Genomic DNA, 20773 nt, shown 5'->3' with positions numbered 1-20773 from the left:
GAGTAGGAAGCTGGGGCTCAAAGCCATACATGACTAGCTCAAAATTGTATAGCTAATATGTGGCAGAAATGGTAAGTGAACCTAGGTCAATGCTGACTCCAAAGGCAATAAACTTTTTCGTTACGCTCCATGACATCCAATAGTTAGACAGTGGTTCTGAACAATAATAAACACATACTCTATTCTGATATGTTTTAACCTAGAAAAACAAAAAAACAAAACATGACTCACTGATTACATCAGTCTGCAATAGCTGAGTTCCAAGCTGTTCACTTCAAGGACATACCTGACATAAGAGAAACATTGCATACGCCATGTTCATACGTTAGGCTTGGCTGCACTAACTGGAAACCCATAGGCACCTTTAGATTCTCAGGTTTGTCATCTGTTTTTAAAAATTCTGAATATGAATTGCTTTAGGCAGGAATGCATCTCCTCTTCTCCCCTATGGTCTTACACTTTGCTCACTTTCATTGAAATATATTACTTGCCTATTCCTTGTAGATACCTGCAGAAAATATGAAGCTGCTGAAAGTTTTCAGTGGGGGAGTAACACCATCAAATAGGCATTTATAAATGATTTCTCTGGCTACAGCGTGAATTGAAGGATGAGTTGAAAAAGAAGAACCAGCTTCAGAGAAGATCATGGAAGCTCTTGTAAAGGTTGAAAATGTGAACTGAGGTGATGGCAGTGGTAATGGAGAGGAAGAAACAAATCTGAAATAAGGAGGCAGAATTATGCAGCTTAATGATTAATTAGCTGTTAAGAGTTGAGAGTAAAAAAGGCTGACAGCATGACTGCCTTAGGCTACTGGGTAGCTTGCACGTCATTAACCGAGAGCTAAAACAGATGTAAAAGGTCTGAGAAATAAAAGGAATTAACTCAGAGCAGGCCTGCTGAATTCAAGGGGTCCACAGCCTATTCAGATGAAAACGCTGAAAGTGGGAAACATGGGTCTACAGGTGAGACAAGAGAGGTGAAAGCTGGCAGTTGCTGGTACACAGAGCCTTAAGTGAGGGTGCCCACAGAGAAGTGAGGGTTAAGGAGAAGGTGGAGGAAAGGGTAGAGTGCAGCTGAAAGCCAATATTTAAGATAAAAGGAAGGAGAGGGGCACCTGGATGGCTCAGTCGTTAAGCATCTGCCTTTGGCTCGGGTCATCATCCTGGGGTCCTGGGATTAAGCCCTGCATCGGGCTCCCTGCTCAGCAGGAGCCCTGCTTCTCCCTCTCCCACTCCCCCTGCTTGTGTTCCCTCTCTCGCTGTGTCTCTCTCTGTCAAATAAATAATCTTTAAAAAAAAAAAAAAGGAAGGAAAAAGAAAGCAGTGACAGAGGTGATGGCATCAGGAGGAATACAGTCCTAATGCAGAGAAATAGGGAAAAATTTGGAGAGAGCCAGTCAGTATGTTGAATTAAAGCTCAAGAATTAAAGCAGTATTCCCATTCCCTAGCTCTACTGGTTACAGAGGGTGCACAGAGTGCTTAAAATTTTAGCTTTATCATATTTTATTCTTATTGTCCCGTGAGTTTTGTGAAGGCACAGTTATCATTTAAATGACTGAACGAGTTATTTTAGCAAATCATAGTTTATATGTCCTTCTACAACGAAGGTTAAATTCATTTTACCAAACACAGCACATGGTGTACTTCCTGAGCTTTCTATATCTCTTGATCCTGGCTTACTTTCAAACACGGGATTTGCTTTATATGGAGCTACACAGAGTGTTCATTAAAGTAAATGCACTGACACTACTCTAGAGGCTGAGCTTCTAGTGAGCTGGTCACGATAAAGCAAGTCAGGGCTGCAGCCCTGCATGCTCTCAGTTAGGCCTTACCAGGTCTATCAGGAAAGGTCCTTCCAGGAGTAGTTCTCTCAGCCTATTCAATCTTCATCTCCTGATCATGTTCTCTTGTACTTCCCTGTCTCCCTTTAAATGTAGGCTTCAGAGTAATATATATATATATATATTTCAAAGATTTATTTATTTCTTTGAGAGAGAGGGGGAGAGAAAGAGAGAGCAGGGGGAGGGGCAGAGGGAGAGAATCCTGAAGCAGACTCCCGGCTGAGCATGAAGCCGGATGTGGGGCTTGATCCCAGGAACCCTGAGATCATGACCTGAGCCAAAATCAAGAGTTGGATGTTCAACCAAATGAGCCACCCAGGTGTCCCTCAGTGTAATTTTTAGATCTAGCTGTTCTGGAAAGCTTTTTTTTTTTTTTTTATTAAAGATTTTTATTTATTTATTGAGAGAGAGAGAGAATGGTAGAGAGAGAGCATGAGAGGGAGGAAGGTCAGAGGGAGAAGCAGACTCCCTACCGAGCAGGGAGCCCGATGCGGGACTCGATCCCGGGACTCCAGGATCATGACCTGAGCCGAAGGCAGTCGCTTAACCAACTGAGCCACCCAGGCGCCCTGTTCTGGAAAGCTTTAACGCGTCCAGGGTTTCTGCTAACTCACAATCAATTTCCACAGAAAGGAAATGAGAGAGGAATTCTTTTGAATCCCAGGCTACTGACAGGGTGAACGGTGAAGTTTTCTCCCACTGTGTTAACAACATAATCTACCTCCTATACAATGATTTCCAAAATGACAGCATATGTTGGAGCTGATTAAAACAGTAAGATTCTATACAAAGTTCATTACATCTTTTACTCAGAATTCCATGACAATCTTTGTTACTAGGAAATGGAGATGTATTAGGTCTGTTCTAGTTAAGAATCTGTGTTTGTATTAGTCTACCATTAACAATAGTGATAACAATAACAACTCTAGATTGTTTCTGGAAGCACAACAGATTTTTCTGCTTCATTTTAGTAATAAGAAAAAAAGCATCTTTGTCTATGTGTGGTAAGTCAAATAATCAGACAGAAACGACACTAGCTGTCTCAAAACTTTCATGACTGTTTCACTTACTATTTTTAAACAGCAAATGCACAAGACTGGGCTCTAATTCTGGCTCTTCCAACAACATGAGTCATTATGCCTTAAAATCTGTTTTTGGTAGTACTGATGGAATAAACAAAAACATGAATAGGTTAGGGGCGCCTGGGTGGCTCAGTTGTTACGCATCTGCCTTTGGCTCGGGTCATGATCCCAGGATCCTGGGATCGAGCCGCGCATCGGACTCCCTGCTCTGCGGGAAGCCTGCTTCTCCCTCTCCCATTCCCTCTGCTTGTGTTCCCTCTCTCTGTCAAAAAAACAAAAACAAAAACAAAAACCCCCCCAAAAAAACATGAATAGGTTAGATTCTTATTTCCTGTTGGTTTGCTTCTCTTACCACAGAATTCCTACCCGCACTATTCTTGTTTTAAAATGATGCTATAGGATAAATGAGGTAATTAATATGCAATATCAGAGAACTCTGAGTTAGGAAAAAAACCTTTAGATTATGATGAACCTCTATTTAATGATGAACTTGCCTACAGAATTTGTAAGGATGATCACATAGCCTCTGATTATTTCTGAGAAAGAGAGGTCACCACTTCTGAAGTCTAACCACTGTTGGCTGTAATGAGCTTTTCTCTTCTCATACAGAATACAAATATAATTTTGTGAAGCACCCACAAACTGTCCTAGCTTAAGTTTCTACAGAGATAAAAACATAAATCTGCTTCCTTGTCTCTATGATGGCCTTCTGAATACATAAAAAACGTATTATCTTGTCTCTATTAGGGTTTTTCAGAACTTGCTTCCAGAATTCAGCACTCAACAGTCCTCCCCTGGGGTACTTCAGATGGTCAATGTCTCCCATGAATGCAGAATATCTTAAATGTAGTTAATTCTGGAATGACGTATCCTTTCTAGAAACACCAGGATTGCTTCTTTGCTGATTAACATACTAGCATTCCTCTTATATGAAGGCATAGTGTCTTGCTTTCTATATAACACTAGACTTGGGGAAAGAGGGGAGAAAAACCTCTAAGACTGGATTTCAAAACAGGACCCCTCCCTGAATTCTCCTAGGTCTGATGGTTATATGCAGTCTGAAAGAAATATTTCTGCCTTTTATACAGAGGAGAGGGGAAATTTCCCACAGTACCATGTGTTGTAGTTGTACATTTCCTTGGGATGATTTAGCTTCAGAAGAAGGGTGCTATACAAAATGAAAATATCCTAGGAATTATTTTAAACACACTTAAGCAGCAGCAGATTGATTTTCTTTTCATCAATATCTTGCCTTATAAATCTGATTTTACTAATCTTAGTAACTATTGTACAGGAAGTAAATATGATATATTAGCTTTTTCAGCATTTTCTAATAGTTTCATGGCGAGTATCATGTTAACACTATAGCTAATAAAAAGGGCTGCAAATATTTCAAAAATATAAAAGACTTAAAGAATGAGAAAAGGTTAAGTACAAAGTCAAGAAAAACTTCTTTTTATAAAGTTATGTCTTTTACATTTAATTTTTATACACAGTTAACTGGGTATCAAGGCATATTTATGTGAAGCAGGGCATAATGAGAATATCAGCGGCTCAAAAGTTTAACTATTACACTTTCTGCTTCAACTCAGAAGTCCCATCATCAGGCTTCCCCTGATCTTTGTCTTGTAGAATTATCTACTGACCAAAATATCCACTATTAATCTTGCCATTTGAAGTCAATGGAATTGATGAGAATAACTATGGCATTCTGCTCTGAAATCGGGCAAACAATTATTCTTGAAATACAAGATATGGAATGGCAAATTAAAAAAATCCACATGGAGTATAACTGGTTCATAACCAGTTACTGTGAAATAACACAGATACTGTTATGAAATAAAAAAGTCAAGGGTTTTTTTTTTTTCTGTGGATTGTGCTAGAATTACAGTTTTAAAAACTACGATGACTTTGGGGCACCTGGGTGGCTCAGTCGTTAAAAACTACAATGAGTTTGACTATACTATAAATTTTAGTTCCTTATCATTTCATGATTTAATATGCTCAACCAAGGGTAATTTAATTAGACTGTTTCCTGAATGTTTTCTTTTTTTAAAAAAAGATTTTATTTATTTATTTACTTGAAAGAGTGAGAGAGGGCAGAGTTGGGAGGGTAGTGGGAGAGGGAGAGAGAATCTCAAGTAGACTCCCTGCTGAGCACAGAGCTGGATGCGGGGCTCAATCTTATGACCCTGAAATCATGACTTGAGCCGAAACCAAGAGGCAGATGCTTAACCAACTGAGCCACCCAGGCACCCCTCCTGAATATGTTTTCTGTGGTTATGCAGCGGTATGCTTCCATTAAACAGGAACCAAACTATCTAATACAAAATAGTGAACATTCTGCCACTTAAAATATCATATCACATCATATGCAATTCAAAATGATAAAATAAACAATTTTCACTGCTAACTTTTGGAATACTATATACTATACAGAAAATGTCCTTAGTGGATGAAAACAGACAATAAGGCAATCTGAAATAGCCAAAGTTCATGGTACATCAATCTAGTTCTTCTCCTTAGCCTTGTTGTTTTAACACAGAACAGAAAAATAGTTACCCTGGTGAAATGACAAATGCCAAGGATAAAGAAAAAGAAAACAAATCCTCAGCCATCCAGGAGGAAAAAAACATTAGTTATCATAAAAAAAGAAGTATCAGGTTGTATCATAATTGTCTGCAACACCTGAACACTACAGAGCAAATTCTATAAAATCTTGAGGGAAAACAGTTGTCACCTAATAGTTACATACACATGAGGTCATCATTTACCTACATTAGTGACAGAAGATATTCTCAGGTATGCAAGGGCTTTGAAATTGTATAATCAACATACCTTAATAAAATTACACAAAAAATAGAAACAAAGTCTTGGGCAAGGGTCAGTAAACTATGCCCTCCTGGCTAGCCACTGGTTTATGTACTGTCTATGGCTGCTTTTGAGCTACAAGCTACACAGAGGTGAGTAGCAGCAACTAGTACTAGTAGTTGTCTTGGCCAGCAAGCCTAAAATATTTATCATGCCCTTTAAGAAAAAATTTACAACCCCCAGCTGAGGAAATTCTTTAACCAACAACAAAAATCAATCAAAGAAATAAAGACAGGGAAGATGAAATCAATTAAGAAGTGAGCAATAAATTGAGTAATAAAATCAGTATAACAGAGTTAAGCTTAAATAATGGTTATTAATACAATAATAATCATGGCAACTGGCATGACATTTATTATGTATAGGCACTTTATATGAATTATTTAATCCTCCCAACTGCTCCATGACATTGTACTATTACACCCACCCCTTGTTAAAGAAGAGTAAACTAAGGTACAGTGTGTCTAGGGTCACCGAGCCAGAATTCAAATCCAGGCAGATCCCTAGTGCACACACTCTTGGCTATTCTGCCAAAATGTAAAATGTATAGTAATGAAGTGTAAGAAATATCCCTGAAAGAGAAAATATGTAATGTAAAGTCATTTAAAGAAATAATATGGAATCAAAAAAATGCCAGATTATTAAAATTGTAAAAACTGAGAAGAAAGTGAAAGGAAGCTACATTTCTCAACTTCTAAAACATCAAGAGAAATGGATGACTTCATCCTGGATAAACGTCATGTTGCCCCCCACTCCCCAAGATACACACACACACTTATAATTTAATTCAAATGCTACCTGTAATTGTAAGCCCTGACAGCTGTCTTTTTTGTAATGTAAGTGTGTTAAGCTTTGGTGGCCAAGGCATGCACTTCCCAAAGATGGCTATCTCAAACAGACATATTGCCAGCTACACGACTAGATAGAGCTGGGCCACCTCCCTGCATGGAGCCTCCTTTGTTTTAGAGATTGCGGGTGATTTTGATCACTAACCATTTGGGCCACTTGTCTTTTCCCCAATAAATTCTAGCTCTTATTTTTATTTATTTATTTTAAAATAAAATTTTTTTAAATGATTCTATTCATTTACAAGAGAGAGCACATGCACAAGCAGGACAAGGTGGAGGGGCAGAGGGAGAAGCAGGCTCCCCACTGAGCAGGGAACCCAATATGGGGCTCGATCCCAGGACCCTGACATCATGACCCTAGCTGAAGGCAGATGCTTAACCCACTGAGCCACCCAGGCACCCCCTGGCTCCTATGTTGTAAATTTAGCAATGAATAGTAAGCCTGTGAAACCCTAGGCCCCTACCCTCAAGTCCAATAAAAGCAGTACCCCAGGCCAATGTACCCTCAGCACTCTCTACCTGTGACCTCGCTCACTGTGTGGGCCTAGGTGTGCTGTGTAATTTCCAGGTCTTTTAAGTAATAAACCTTTTTTTTTTCAAAGTTTCCTGATAGTTGTTGCTGAAGAGCATCTTGCAATTACAATTGGAACCACAGGGTTGGTCCAGTCATAACATTGTTTTGGAAAGGGGAGATGTCTGTGGAAGCTCACCAGGCCCAAATGAGTGCTCCCAAGGCATTTCTAGGTGACTGAGTTACTTTCTATAATGCCGAAGCTAAGGTCTCAGCAAACCAACTGAAATAGGCAGCAAAAGTGCATGACTGTGCAGTTAACTAAGGGGAATGCCCTCTACCTGCACCTTGCCTACCAACTACCTAACTCAGGAGGTAACACCATCTGAGAAATTAGCACTGCTTGCTGGGGGGTGGGGGAGGGCGTGTCTGTCAGGCTGCCACGTGCTTTCTCATCTTGCCTCTGTCCTGTGTTACCTGGGGTAGCCAACCCAAAACGTCAGGGCTGCTGTAATAATCCAACTATCTCCCCAGAGCAGCATGACTGAAGCCATCTGGTCTAACAAGACTATTAGACTACTAATTACAAGGGCCTTAACTGACCATAAGTGTGCATCAGGGTACTCCGAGCCTCAAGGCCAAGGCCAGTTAAGGAGAGTTGACTGGATCACAAGGCTTTTGTCACTGCCCGAGAGGCTCTAGGCTAAAGACATAAGGCAAAGATTGCCATTAGTGAGGACGGGAGAACTTCACCTTGACCAGGGAGCCAGAGGGCCGTACCAGGACTATATGTCCTTCCTCAGAGAGTGAAATAGCCTTGCAAATGGAAACCAGCGGCACAACCAGAGGAAAAATACAACAGAGGAAAATACAACAGGCCTATGGTCTTTGTATCACTACTTCACTCACTACTGTTGCTCTTCATTCACTGACCCAACCGGGTATTATGGGTCCAATCCCTGGTGTGATGTTGCTAAAAAAATTAACAGATAAATATAAATGTCCTGACCATCTGGTGCCAGCCAGCGTCTCCTAAGAACCCCGAGAAGGGACACCAGCTCTTTGAAAAATGCAAAACCCCACGGACGCTTCCTGGATGTTATTCAATGTCATGTATACAACATGCCAAGACTCTGGTATCACACTCCAGAGGCCTAGGGGCTTTTCCCAAAGACCCTTTGCATATCACCTGAGTGGAGGCAGACCTCAATCGTGGAGAGGTCTCTTGGGACACCCTGAAAAAAGCAGCAGCCACCTATAAAGGAGGCTCACAGTGATGTCATCCAAAATTTTCTGGTAATAACACATAAGATATATTTTTTTAAGATTTTATTTATTTGAGAGAGAGAGTTAGCGAGAGCAGGAACACAAGCAGGGGGAGTGGGAGAGGGAGAAGCAACTTCCTGCAAAGTAGGGAGCCCGATGCGGGGTTTGATCCCAGGACCCTGGGATCATGACCTGAGCCAAAGGCAGATGCTTAACAACTGAGCCACCCAGGCACTCCAATAACACTTAAGATTAAGGTAACAGGAGAAAAAAATCTAGAAGTAGAAACTGAGATAAAAAAACTATACCTTAACTGAAATTCAAACTTTTAAGATTTTATGTAGCAGGAAACAGAGAGGGGAACTAATTGGCTATTGCAGGTTTTCTTATTTGTTTGAAAGGGCTCTGAATTGTTAGTCACAGCTGCCAAAATGTGTCAACTGGACAGTACCTCTAAAGACCCTAAAATCCATAACTGTCCTGAAGATCTATCTGGGCTATATGCTTGTTTTCTCCAAGATATTACAGATCCTGAGCCCCATCAGTTTTTCCCTGAACAGGGCAGAAGTGAGAAACACTTCTCAGGAGGCATCCTTGCCACCAGGGGAATAGATGACTGGGTTACTGAGGCTTCCAGCGGGGAGGGAGAAGGAAAGGGGAAGGACAAGTCCCCTAGAACCACTGATACTCATACCAGGGCCCTCCCTCTCCTCATTTATTGCCTGGCTCTCCGTGCCCATCCTTCCATCACAGTGATCAATGCTAAGGATCACAATGAATAGAAAACATTAAGATAAAGCCCATGTCCTGCTGTGCAAAATTGGCATGGTCCAGTGGGTTTATCATTTCCAGGACCACAGTAACCCAAATGACCCCCTCCTTCATTTCCAACCCTTAAAAGAGGTCCCATTTGAACCTGAGTCCAGAGAATTATTTCTAGTTTGCCCCCTCGAATCACAGGGTAGTGCTACTACATTTTAATTGGGACTGCCAAAACCAGCCAAAAGGCACCAACACGCCTAACAGTTTCTTTCTAGGTCCCTTGAAGATGTAAATCTTAGCATGTCTTTAAAAGGTAAATACCTCAGGGGGTAACCAAAACACCACCCAAGACTAAAAGAAACAAAAAGGAGAAAGAGGCCTTCTAAAATACCAACTGCTGGGTGCCTAGGTGGCTCAGTAGTTAAGCGTCTGCCTTCGGCTCAGGTCATGATCCCAGAGTCATGGGATCGAGTCCCACATCAGGCTCCCTGCTCAGCAGGAGACCTGCTTCTCCCTCTCCCACTCCCCCTGCTTGTGTTCCTGCTCTCACTGTGTCTCTGTCAAATAAATAAATAAAATCTTTAAAATAAAATAAAATAAAATACAAACTGCTATAAAAGCTCCATGAGAACTGCAATGCCTAGAACAAAAGTTTAAAAGAAAAAAATAGCAAGGAAGCATAGAAACATGAGGTGAAGGAAGACCAAATAAACCACAACGAAGTTAAACGAACTAAATTCCTCTACTAAAAGGCAAAATGCTCCCAGATTGGATCAAACCATGTTATTTATAAGAAATATATAAAAAAATAATAAAGATAAGAAATTGTTGAAAATGGAATATTGAAGTCCCCTAATATTTAATTTATTGTCGCTTACTCCCTTCAGATCTGTATTTGCTTAATATACTTAAGTGTTCCAAAGTTGGATGCATGTGTATTTAAAACTGTTATATCTGGGCGCCTGGGTGGCTCAGTTGGTTGGGCGACTGCCTTCGGCTCAGGTCGTGATCCTGGAGTCCCGGGATGGAGTCCGGCAGCGGGCTCCCTGCTCGGCGGGGCGTCTGCTTCTCCCTCTGATCCTCCCCCCTCTCATGTGCTCTATCTCATTCTCTCTAATAAATAAACAAAATCTTAAAAAAAAATAAAACTGTTATATCCTCTTGATGAATTAACCCTTTATCATTACATGATGACTCTGTCTTTTTTGTTTTTGACAAAGTCTATTTTGTCTGATACAAGTATAGCTATCCCTGCTCCCTTTTGGTTTCGTTTTGTGTAGAATCTTTCTGTGTACTTGCACTTCGAACTTATGTATTCCCTTTAGCTAAAGTGAGTCTCTTGTAGGCATATATAGTTGGGTCTCGTTTTCTATGAATTCAGCAACTCTCTGCCCTTTGTTTGGAGAACTTAATGCACTTCATTTAAAGTAATTATTGATTGGTAAGTACTTAAGAGTTGCTATCTTATAGTTTTCTGGATTTTTTGTAGTTCTTTTTCTTTTCTTGCTGTATTGCTTGGTGAATTTATGATTTTCTTTAGTTTCCTTTTATCTTGTATGTTTCTACGATAGCTTTTTATTTTGTGGTTACCATGAGGCTTACTTAAAACATCTTCCAGATATGTCTATTTTAAAATGATAAATTCGATTGCATACAAAATTTCTACTCCTCCCTCCCAACACTTTGTTTTTGATGTCACAATATACATTTTTTATACTGTGTATGCATTATTAATGTAGGTATAGCTCATTTTAATACTTATGTCCTTTAACTTCTATACTAGAGTTTAACTCTAGTGGTTAACACACCACCATATTATAGTATTAGAGTACTCTGAATCTAACTATGTACTTACCTAACCAGTGTTTTCTATATTTTCATGTTACTAGTTAAGTGTCATTTCACTTAAGCATGAAGAACTTTCAACATTTTTTTATGGCAGGTCTAGTAGCAACGAAGTCTCTCAGCTTTCGTTTGTTAGGGAACATACTTATCTCACCTTCATTTTGAGAGGACAATTTTTTTTTATTATGTTATGTTAATCACCATACATTACATCATTAGTTTTTGATGTAGTGTTCCATGATTCATTGTTTGTGCATAACACCCAGTGCTCCAGGCAGAACGTGCCCTCTTTAATACCCATCACCAGGCTAACCCATCCTCCCACCCCCCTCCCCTCTAGAACCCTCAGTTTGTTTTTCAGAGTCCATAGTCTGAGAGGACAAATTTGTGGGTTAAAGTATTCTTGGTTGGCAGGTTTTCTCTTTCAGTAATCTGAATATATTCTCCATTCTCTCCTGGCCTGCAAGGTTTCTGCTGAGAATTCAGCTGATAGCCTTATTGGAAATTTATATGAGAAATTTGTATTCTCTTGCTACTTTAAAATTCTGTCTTTGTCTTTGATTTTAGTCTGTTTCATTATAATCATTTTGGATTGAAATTTTGTGGTGACCTATTAGCTTCATGAACCTGAATGTCCAAATCGCTCCCCAGGTTTGGGAAGGTCTCAGTCATTATTTCTTTAAGCTTTCTACCCCTTTCTCCCTCTCTTCTCTTTTTGGGACTCCAGTGATGTGTAAACTATTTCTCTTAATAGTGTCCCATAAGTCCAGCAGGTTTTCTTCATTTCTTTTCATTCTTATTCTTTTTGTTTCTCTGCTGGATACTTGCAAATGAGGTCTTTGACCTCACTGATTCTTCTGCTTGGTCCAGTCTTCTGGAGCTATCAAATTCTTCAGTTCAGTCGTTATACTCGTAAGCTCCAAAATTTGTTTGGTTCTTTATGTTTTATATCTCGCTGAACTCATTTTGTTCTTCTATTGTTTTTCTGATTTTGTTATTTATCTGTGTTCTCTTGTAGCTCTCTGAATATATTTAGAACAATATCAATTATTTTGAATTCTTTGTTAGGTAATTCTTTTTTTTTAATTTTTTATTGTTATGTTAATCACCATATATTACATCATTAGTTTTTGATGTAGTGTTCCATGATTCATTGTTTGTTCATAACACCCAGTGCTCCATGCAGAATGTGCCCTCTTTAATACCCATCACCAGGCTAACCCATCCCCCTACCCTCCTCCCCTCTAGAAACCTCAGTTTGTTTTTCAGAGTCCATCATCTCTCATGGTTCCTCTCCCCCTCTGACTTACTCCCCTTCATTCTTCCTCTCCTGTTATCTTTTTCTTTTTCTTTTTTCTTAAAATATGTTGCGTTGTTTCAGAAGTACAGATCTGTGATTCAACAGTCTTGCACAATTCACAGTGCTCACCATAGCACATACCCTCCCCAATGTCTATCACCCAGCCACCCCATCCCTCCCACCCCCAACCACTCCAGTAACACTCAGTTTGTTTCCTGAGATTAAGAATTCCTCATATCAGTGAGGTCATATGATACACGTCTTTCTCTGATTGACTTATTTCACTCAGCATAACACCCTCCAGTTCCATCCACGTCGTTGCAAATGGCAAGATCTCATTCCTTTTGATGGCTGCCTAATATTCCATTGTGTATATATACCACATCTTCTTGATCCATTCATCTGTCGATGGACATCTTGGCTCTTTCCAGTTTGGCTATTGTGGACCTTTGTTAGGTAATTCTTGTATCTTCATTTCTTTGTGGTCTGTTACTAGAATTTTTCTTTGGTGAAGTCATGATTCCATGCTTCCTCACGATCCCTGCAGCCTTGTGTAGGTGTCTGTGCATTTGAAGAAGTGGTTATCTTTTCTACTTCATGGACTGCCTTGTGTGAAGGAAGGCCTTTACTGAGGGTGAGGCACACAGGCATGTGCTACAGCCCTGGGTCTGGTGGTGAAGGGTGCCAAGTGCAGGGCTGTGTGGTGGCTCTGGGTCCAGACGTGGTGGTGACTCATCAGCTCAGGATGCTGGGGTCTATTGTACTGATAATTGTGTAGTCCTTTGCAAGAACTACAGGTGATTTGCAGAGGCTACACTGGTGGTTGGCATCCTTGGGCAGAACCTCCAGGTTGAGTGTGTAGGAACCAGGGCAGACAGTGGTAGTAGCTGGGGCCAGTAGTGTGCACATACTCAGCTGTAGGGGCCAGCTGCAAACACACACACAGTGGGTGTGGGCACACTGGCAGCTGCGGTAGCCCTGGCCATCAGCCTGCACTACTGTGGCTGTTGGGTCTTGTCATGGGTGCATAGCAGTAAAGGTGAATGTCCTGAGTCAGCCCACGGGCATACGGGTACACAGGTGGAGGGACTGGTTGCAGGTGAGCCCAGTGGTATAGGCCAGTAACAGGAGATGGGGCCAGATCTGGGCCCACAAACAGCTGTGGGAACCTTGGCTTCTGGCATGTACTTCCATGGCTACAGGATCTTGCCACAGGTTCAAACACCACAATGCAGGCCAGTGAAGGGCATGAGATCAGCAGTATGCAAGAGCATGGCTGGAGGGGTCAGCTCTGAGTGCATACACAGTGGTGGAGATCGGCTGTAGGGGTCTAGGCTGGAGTCTTGCATTTGTGCAGCCTCAGAGGCTTGGCCTGGCTGCTGGTGCAGGTCCCAGGCTCCAGTGGAGAATGGGAGAGAGAGGGTGTCTGGCATCAGTGAATATGAATATTTTGGGGAGAAAACCAGTGAAATCTACAGAAGTATGTGGTAGCTGTGCTGGCCATCAGGATCTTCAGTGGCAAAAGCTGCTGGCGTCTTCCATAGAGCGCATCACCGGGAATCCCAGTCATTCCCACACTATGGCTGATAGTCGTCTCCCTGCCTTTCTTCCTTGTTCCTAGCTAACTCTGTATGTCTCAGTTTTGCAGGTCTCTGGGTGGGGTGAAACTGAAGCAACTCCTCTCATTTGACAACCAAATTCATAGTTACCCAAAACCATTCCAAATTCTGATGCACAAATGGTTTTGAGTACACTATGAATTTGGTAGTCAAATGAGAGGAGGAACAACTAATTTCCCCCCAAAAGAGGTAATGAACCCTAATCTTTACCCCAGTTTCTCAGAGGTCTAAAGGACTTCACCTTTGAGAGTGGTCTCAATTTAGAAAAAATTTCATTCACCTCATGTAGTTTTTTTATATTAATTTTTTTTTTTATATTAAATCACCTCATGTAGTTTTGAGGACTAAGCCCAAGTCTAAGCTAGTCTAACTGTACGGCAGATAGAGGATAAAGCTGCCCAAGATGCAAGGTACAGCCATGATGCTAAACCTTGTATAGCTCCTAGAAAAACCCATAACATCTGTGATTACTGGTCTATAGTCAGTCACAGGATAGCCAGGACACCATGACTCCAGGGGTAGGGGGCAGGAGTTAAGTTGTTATTCCTAGCAGCACTTACTGGGAGGATCTGATTAGAAGACCCATGTTTTCACTCTAATAAAATTTTTTTTTTTTTTAAGTAGGCTCCCAAACACGGGGCTTGAACTCATGACACTGAGATCAAGACCTGAGCTGAGATCAAGAGTCAGATACTTAACTGACTGAGCCACACCGGTGCCGAATAAATTCTGACCATAATGAAAAAAACATTTAGAGAGGTAATGTATATTCTTAAAACACACTTAAAATTCACATTTACTTAGTCTGGCTTTTATTTGGAACTCCTAAAACAATGAAAGAAGCTACATGAGCCTACCATCATTACATATAGACTCTGCAATGGCTACCAAGAGAACTCTTTATTCTTTATTGCATCTCCATGGGATTTAGTTATTTAACATCAATTGGCAAGGTTTTTTTTTTTTTAAAGAATACAGAACACTACATGTCAAGAACCTGAGTTCAAAATATTCCTAAGATTGTGAAAATTATCTGAATTCCTTCAGCAAGGCTTCAGCTGTACAGACTTATTCCTTCTAATTACTGCTTTTCTACCATTTACATTTTCCTAGAAAATACATTTCAGCCCCAATTCCCAAAAAAGAAGATTTATAATTTCACATCTGAAGAGAAGAAATAGCTATGTTTCTAGTACATAGTACATAACCTGTCTTTGAACTGTATCTCAGCCTCAGTTACTGGATGACCTTCTGAGAGCTGCCAGAAACAGTCTTTCATTTAAATTGCTCTTCCTTACACTGTTATTTGACAGTTGTGTTACAGACAGTATTCAATGCCAGAGATGTCAAAAGGCTTGGATTCCCCAAGAGTTCCTGGGAGCAAGATTCTGAAAGGCATGCCAGTGCTTTACCCTTGGTTAAGGTCACGCTCTACTTTAGGAATGTATTTTCTTCAAATGCATGTTACTATTTTTATGCCCAAATTACATATGCTAGGAGACAGATCCCCACTTCTGTCTTGAAAGATCTTAAAAAATAATCATCTATAGGGGTGCCTGGCTGGCTCAGTCCATAAAGCATGCGACTCTTAATCTCAGGGTTGTAAGTTCAAGCCCCATGTTGGGTGTAGAGATTACTTAAAAATAAAATCTCTAAAAAAATGATCTGCTTGACTTCCATTTCATTCTATGTGGTTTTAGTCCACTCCATACGCTCAATAATAGCCAAAGTGATGGCTTATGCCAAGATACAAGTTATTGCGTAGATGCTCAGAATTAGCTGCTTTAATGAAGAGACTGGATATTTGATACTTAATTCATGCTAATTTGAAGGACCTTCTTTACCTGTGATTTGGCTTGGCATTCACCCAAAAGTTACTTTTTCTTCAGTTTAGTGTCCAAATAGAAAATTTTAGTATTCTAATTAATTTTCTAGATTTCATCATGTATATATTCATAGAGAATAGCTATCATTTTAAAACAGCTTTAAATACTAGGCAGGATTACTAGTATACATCAATATGTATACTAAAGTTAAGTATTCAGGGGCGCCTGGGTGGCTCAGTCATTAAGCATCTGCCTTCGGCTCAGGTCATGATCCCAGGTTCCTGGGATCTTGAGGAAGATAGGATAGAAGAATTATAAGAGGATGAAATCTGGAAAACTTTCTGTAATCTGTTCTAGGGAAAAAAGAAAGGTAAACCGAGGTCCATTTTACACTGTAATCAAGGGTATGGAGATGGATGGGTGGCTGGGTTGCCATTCTTCTTAAAGGGACTCAGAAAAGCCACATCCCAAATATCCTTTCATTCAGATATTTTTAGAATGAATAGTATTAGTAAGATACAGTGTTAGGTACTTTGGGGATATAAAACCACATGAAGTTCCTACTTCAAGATATTACTTAGTGATACCACATCCATTGTCTAAACTTTCATTAATTAGAGATTCTTTTGAATAATAAACATTTTCCTGCAAATATCTCTGGAGTTGTAATGATTCACATTTCAATGCAAAAAAATTTTTTTTAATTCTAATGCTTGTTTTAAAAAACACAAAATCCTAATTGAGGTATGCTAAGAGAAAGGTAGTTTTGATCTGAAGAATGAAGGGGGAAAAAGAAATAATTTTATACATGAGGGCACTTTCTTGAAAGAGAATTTAGCCTATTTTGTAGTTTTATTTTTCTTATTCCATGAACTTTTATTGCATTGATAAATGCAGCCTAAGAAAGAGGGAAGCCTTTGGGTTTACCAAATGCTTCCCCTATTAGGTTTTGTTCCCACGGGCCTAAGGAGCAGAGAAGTAGAACGAGGAGAGACTTCCTCTCTTCTCTCTCTTCTGGAGTCCCTACCTGAATCTTAGGTATCACAAAGAACTGACTCCCTGGAAAAGCAGCACAAAGCAAGCATAAGCCATTCAAGAGAGGACAAAGTGTACGCAGACATCATTATGGTGGTAGTAGCATCAGCCTACTGAGCACACAAAAACACTCCTGACGATCTCATTCAGACCCTCTTCTTTAGAACACAGTCTTAGCTTCACTGTTATTGCTGGAGAGGAGAGCTACAAACATCACATGCCCTTAACCAGATTTCTGTAACATTTTAAGTCAGTATTAGAATTCTATTAGAATTTTCAAAAAGTGAAAATGGATCAATTCAAATAAAACACAAGTATGAAAAGGCAAATAAGAACGAGTTTCTTATTTGTAAAGTGTAAAATTATGAAATCTTCAAGATAGTCAAAATACGTTTCAGTCTTATTTTTGTTTTAAGCCATAATTTGCTTCTTTAGTCTCTGTTCTCCTCTTAGCCTTGTGAACCCTCAGAAGAAATCTCAAAATTCCCAAAATACTAACTTCCTTTTGCAGATAAAGAAAACATTTTAATCTTCTCATATAGTCATAAGCAGAACTAAGAGAGTTAAACACAAACACCACTTATTTCTTGCTCATCTGAGCTACAATTCTTATGTGGTTGTTGATACAAAGATGAAAATGCTTTAACTTTCTCTAACACCAGGGTTACTGAAATGGCATAGTGTTCTCAGAAACAACTGGCTGAAAATGAATTCAGTATCATAAATATTTGATACATTTAAAAGCATTAATTTATTGTTTTGAAAAAGCTGCATTATTATAAAATCAACACATTAACCTTAAGAACAGGTAATGTCAGAGAAAGAAGTTACTGGTAATCAACACAATGAGATACTTTTGGCTTTAGAACATGCAAATGAGTATCTCTAAAATTCTAAGCATCTCTTACAGGCAGAGAAATAACATAGAGTAAGATCATCCTTTCATCTGCTCTGTCTTACTCCTCATAATGTCCACTTAGCAATGGTAGATAATCCTAGACATAAAAAGCTTATGCAGATTAATAGCTAAACCAAATTTTTTCTGTAACTTCCCCAACTCCAATGTCCCAATAAAAAAGATTTGTTTTTGTTGTTGTTGTTGTTTTTTAAAGATTTTGTTTATTTATCAGAGAACAAGAGAGAGAGAAATAGCATGAGAGGGGAGTGGGTCAGAGGGAGAAGCAGGCTTCCTGCAGAGCAGGGAGCCCGATGCGGGGCTTGATCCCAGGACTCCGGGATTGTGACCTGAGCCGAAGGCAGTCGCCCAACCAACTGAGCCACCCAGGCGCCCTCCAATAAAAAAGATTTTTAACTGCCTTAAATCTGTTGACAGATCTCAGTATGCTGCCTTGCCCGAATTTTTCAACAGATCACTCAGGCTGAAAAACATTTTCATCTATAACTTCTGTTAACATTTTCATCAGATAGAATGGCACTGATCAGCACCATTATCTCCAAGTCACATACTTGGTGACTGGCTCCTGAGTTTAGAATGGCAAGAGAAATAAAATATAAACATTCACTTGAATGCTGTTGTAATTTCTCAAAAGGTTTGTGAGAAATAAGCGTCACAATGAGAATGTGGTTTACTTCTCAGTATATGAAATCCTGCTATAGTGAAAATCACTGAATTCAATTACTCCGCTGATTCCTCAAAATCTAAAGAGGGAATCAAAATCAGAATACACTGAATTATGCCTGACTCTCATTAGGTCTTTTCCTAGGTACTGAACATACCATAGCATTTTTTGCTTTTGATTTTTCTGGTGGCTTTTTGAAGATTAATAGTAACTAATAAGGAAGATGCTTAATAATCAACTTTTATAATTGTTTTATTACTGCTTCCTTAAGCTATCTAGAATTATTTTCATGTTATGAGGCCACAGTGCAGTGCTAATAACTTCCATTAGAACACATATGAACTGTGGGGGGGTCCACTTATATGTGAATTTTTTTTGATACAGTACAGTACTATAAATGTATTTTCTCTTTCTTATGATTCTTTCTTATTAATAACATTTTCTTTTCTAGCTTACTTTAAGAATACAGTATATAATACATGTAGCATACAAAATATGTGCTAATTGAATTTATGTTATCAGTAAGGTTTCCAGTCAACTGTAGGCTATTAGTAGTTAGTTTTGGGAATCGAAAGTTATATATAGATTTTCAACTGTGGGGGGAGGGAGAAGTGTCAGCACCCTTGACCCCAGCGTTGTTCAAGGGTCAACTGTATGTGACATTGTAATACTAAGCACTTTTTGTAAATCACCCACCATGTTTAAGCTAGGAGCTGACCACCAACAAGTAAAGGTGTCTAGACCAGTAGAGCTCATGGAGTGGTTTCCAGAAATTAAGGGTCAGTGTGATTTTACCGGTTCTAACATGGTTCAATTAAAGGAGTTACACAGTCGGTAATCTGAAAGTTCTGCTCTGTGATCCTTCTGACACTTTGAAAGATAATGAAGGTAACAGGACTGAGTAGTGGATACAAATTAAAATCTCATTTCAGCTCAATAAACATTTACAGGGACTACTGCCATTGTATACAGTGTATATCAGTACAGTTCTCCAAGTTGGTCTCTTCATTTAATGCAGTACTCTTTCTAACACATCATGCCTATTGAATGCAAATTCTATTCAAAGTCACAAAAAAGGCTTAAAAACTCCTACCAATTCTGCTGGGGTTTTCTTAATGACCAGGTTTATGGATCTTTTAAAATCAGATATGAACTGGCATTTTGTGATAGGATATCAAGAATAAAAACCCAGGCAGATTATATACCTACTAAATACTAGGCACTGAACTAGGAACTTTATATTCATGATCTCATAATCCTCAAATAAGTAATTTGGGTTTGGTATTATTGCCACCTTCATTTTGCAAACAAAACAGATAAACAAGTTCACTGACTTGCCCCTAATCACAAAGCTAAGAAGTGGTGGGGCCAGGATTTGAACTGAAGTCTATTTTGGAAAACGATACCCTACCAAAATAACAACTAGCTTTAACAGTACTCAAGATCAGAAATGTTCTTTTATTTTAGTTCACTATTTTGGATCTTCACAGCAAATCGATATATATCTACATTGTTAGAGCACTGGTCCACCACATGAATTTATTCAGACACATTGGTATCCCAAAGACAGCTGTGGTAAGGCATATTAGCCTATATTTCTTCATTTTTCTGTCAACGGAGGGAAGTAGGGTAAGAGTGGTCAGAGCTATGGCAGGAACTGTGTATTGTGTATGTCATTTATTAAAAACTACCTTAAAGTTTTATCTTTATAGATGACTAGTCTACAGAAGGGAAGAGGCAGTTACTTTTGTCTGATATGTCACACATGGAAAAAACTTCAGAATCACTTCTTTGAAACATACAAATCAGATCTCTTTGGTTCAATTTAGGTAGATTTATTTTATTTTATTTTATTTATTTATTTGACAGAGAGGGATGGAGAGAGAGAGAGCACGTGCACAAGCAGGGGGAGTGGCAGGCAGAGGCAGAGGCAGAGGAAGAAGCAGGCTCCCCAAAGAGCAGGGAGCCCAACTCGGGGCTTGATCCCAGGACCCTGGGAGCATGACCTGAGCAGAAGGCAGAGATTTAACTGACTGAGGCACCCAGGTGCCCCAAGTTAGGTAGATTTTAATAAAGTATAACAGAGAGCTAGAAACATACATTTTTTTGGTTTGTTTTTCTGAATGGTTAGAAAAAAAGCCATGTAGAATAGCATACTTTTTTTTTTTAAAAAGATTTTATTTATTTATTTGACAGAGAGAGAGAGAGAGACAGTGAGAGAGGGTACACAAGCAGGGGGAGTGGGAGAGGGAGAAGCAGGCTTCCCGCAGAGCAGGGCGCCTGATGCGGGGCTCGATCCCAGCACCCTGGGATCATGACCTGAGCCGAAGGCAGATGCTTAACGACTGAGCCACACAGGCGCCCCATAGAGTAGCATACTTATCAA

At 39.7% G+C, this 20773-nt stretch overlaps 1 protein-coding gene across 7 annotated transcripts in view; it reads right to left on the bottom strand.

The window, feature by feature from the left end:
• MICU1 (mitochondrial calcium uptake 1) overlaps nt 1-20773 on the bottom strand; it is a 239994-nt gene that overhangs the window by 90544 nt on the left and 128677 nt on the right. The window lies entirely within an intron of this gene.

The sequence above is a fragment of the Eumetopias jubatus genome, unplaced genomic scaffold (genome assembly GCF_037043125.1).
Source record: "Eumetopias jubatus isolate StellerSeaLion01/CBP00866 unplaced genomic scaffold, mEumJub1_p1.0 scaffold_17, whole genome shotgun sequence".
NCBI classification, from domain to species: Eukaryota; Metazoa; Chordata; class Mammalia; order Carnivora; family Otariidae; genus Eumetopias; species Eumetopias jubatus.
Note: the sequence above shows the minus strand (reverse complement) of the source record. Positions and strands in the feature narration are given on the sequence as shown.